Raw genomic sequence first — 2,810 nt, forward strand, 5'->3', positions numbered from 1 at the left:
TTAAAGATCATCTCACCCGACCCCTAATGCTTGAACCTCCTCCCTGCTCCTTGCCAAGACTCATCCTTAAAATCCTTCTCTGACAGAGAGCTCACTACCTCTGGAGCAGCCTAATCTCTCTTGGACAACTATGAACCATTAGAAAGGTTGAACTTTTACTGGAAGCCTGTCCCTGAAGAGCAGCATGGAGTTTATCTCTTTTGTTTCCAAATCTGGCTTTGTTCATTTGACATTATAAGTGTTTCCTTCACATCATTAAACAATCTGAATTTTTTGTATGTATACACATTCACATATTCACAAATATGCCATCGTATTAGATGTGCATTTTATAATTGCTATTTTACTAAGCAATGTAATATAAGCAAACATCCTTTGATGTCAATTAACCTACATGTCCCTTCTCATTTTCAATGCCTACATAATCCTCTATTGTAGGATGTACCATACTTAATTTTATCGTTGTCTTTCAGTGGGCATGTTTCCTTTTTTTCCCCCATAGTGATAGTGACCAACTCCAGGTTGAAATCTTCACACAAAGTGATTTCCTCAGAAGAGATGCATAGAGGGGCCATTCCAGGTAAAGACAGTAGCTTCCCAGTTGGAAGTAATCATTAAATAAGTACTGAGCGTTCCCAGAGCTTTGGGAGGCTGAGGCGGAAGAATCGCTTGAGGCCAGGAGTCTGAGACCAGCCTGGGAAACATAGTGAAATCCCTGTCCCTACAAAAAATAAAAACTAGGGACCCGCCTAGGCAACTTGGCGAGACCTCATCTCTACAATCAATCAAAAATGAGCCGGGCATGGTAGCGCACGCCTGTAGTTCCAGCTACTCGGAAGGCTGAGGCAGAAGGATCGCCAGAGCCCAGCAGGTCGAGGCTGCAGTGGCCGGGAGCGGCCACTACACTCCAGTCTGGGCAAAAAAGTGAGACTCCAACTCAAAAACAATAAAAGCAAACAATAACAAAAAAAACTAGCTGGGTGTAGTGATGTGCGCCTATAGTCTCAGCTACTAGGGAAGCTAAAGCAGGAAGATCACTTGAGCCCAGGAGTTGGAGGCTGCAGTGAGCCATAATGACACTGCTGTACTTCAGTTTGGATGAAAGAGTGAGACCCTGCCTCTAAAAAAATTAATTAATTAATTAAATTGCAATAAGTATTGAGAGCAGCGCTGAGTGTGTAATAACATTGTTTTTGTTTCTGCTTTTGTTTTGAGTCAAAGTCTCATTCCTCACCCAGGCTGGAGTGTAGTGACCCACTCATGGCTACCGCAGCCTCAACTTACTGAGCTCAGGTGATGTTTCCACTTCAACCTCCCAAGTAACTGGGACTACAGGCACAGGCCACCATGTCTGGCTAATTTTTTTTATGTATTGTAGAGATGAGGTCTCACCAAGTTGCCCAGGCTGGTCTTGAACCCCTGGGTTCAGGCAATTCTCTTGCCTTGGCCACCTAAAGTGCTGGGATTACGGGCATGGTGGCTGACTACCACATAAAGTGGCCTCTGAAGGGGCTCATTTCTGGGGGTAAAGACATCCCTTGGAAGACTGCAAACTAAGAAGGGACTAGGTTTGAAAAACAAAATGAACACCACCCAAAAGTGCTGTAACTGGGCTTCCAAGAGACTTTCTCCATCTCTAGAAGTTCAACAAAGAAAAAAAAAAAAAACACAGGGCAAAGGAGGGGTAGTGAGTGAAGGCAGGAAAAGTCTCCCATAAAGCCTGACCAGCGAGTCCCTGCCACCATTCAGTCTTCACCTGGCCACACATCAAATTCCAGTAACCAGAACTCCACTTAGTCTCTTATCTGGGTCCCTTCTAGGGAAGGATAGGGTGCACGGGGCCTGGCTCAGAGAAGGCATAGGGGCTGCGTGAATAACTGCCTGTGAGCACCTGTGTCTTTCCAGTACGCACTCCCCACTAAGCCACAGCCACGCTGACTTGTGCACTGGGACTTCATCAGAGTTTTATTTGTACTAACAAAAGGATGGAAAACAAACCTGGTGAGATCATTGCGATTTCGTGCAACTAAACACTGCACAAAGTTAAAAAGCCCAAAGCCACACTCTACACAAACTCCAAAACACACGAGTATCACCGAACCTCATCACAACGAAGTCACTCTTGACCATGAGATGCACCATGACTTTATGTAACATTAAGACACACACTCACATGCACACACAATTGAACTATGTTCCCATTGATTGTACAAGAAACCTGATTTCAGAGATGATAAGAGGTGGGGAAATCATTGAAATACTGAAGGTAGAAAGATCAAGTGCAGACTAATGGGTACAGCACACTACACTCTCTGTCTCACGTGTGTGTGGGGGGCGTGGCGGGGGCTTAAAGGGCTATAAAGTCATACGTGCTTTTATAGACATAGAAAATTCCTGAAAAGATACACAAAAACCTGATAGCAAGAGTGACCTCTGGAAACAGTGTTGGGGGATTGGGATACAGGGTGGGAGGGAAATCGCTTTTCGACGTTGCATCTATTTGTAAAACCTGACATTTTAAGCCATATATACACTTTCCAAAATAAAACTCTGAAAACGACTGAATGCAAAATAAAATAGTTCATCTTCTGGGAAGATTGAGGGTTATAATATTTGAAGTCAGTCTTGGATCTGGAGATCGGACAGCCAGTCCTGACTCTATCATAGCGACCTCGGGCAAGTTCCCGTTCAGTCTGGGCCTCGATTTCCCCCAAGAGTCCAATCGGCTGTCCAGGAGCTGGCCTCGGGACGCCCCGCCAGCTCAGCGCACCAGGGGCACCCGGGGCCCACCGCGCCGCGCTCGTCCTGGG

Source organism: Carlito syrichta, unplaced genomic scaffold, assembly GCF_000164805.1.
Source record: "Carlito syrichta isolate Samal-C Ts95f unplaced genomic scaffold, Tarsius_syrichta-2.0.1 Scaffold91585, whole genome shotgun sequence".
In the NCBI taxonomy this organism is placed as follows: Eukaryota; Metazoa; Chordata; class Mammalia; order Primates; family Tarsiidae; genus Carlito; species Carlito syrichta.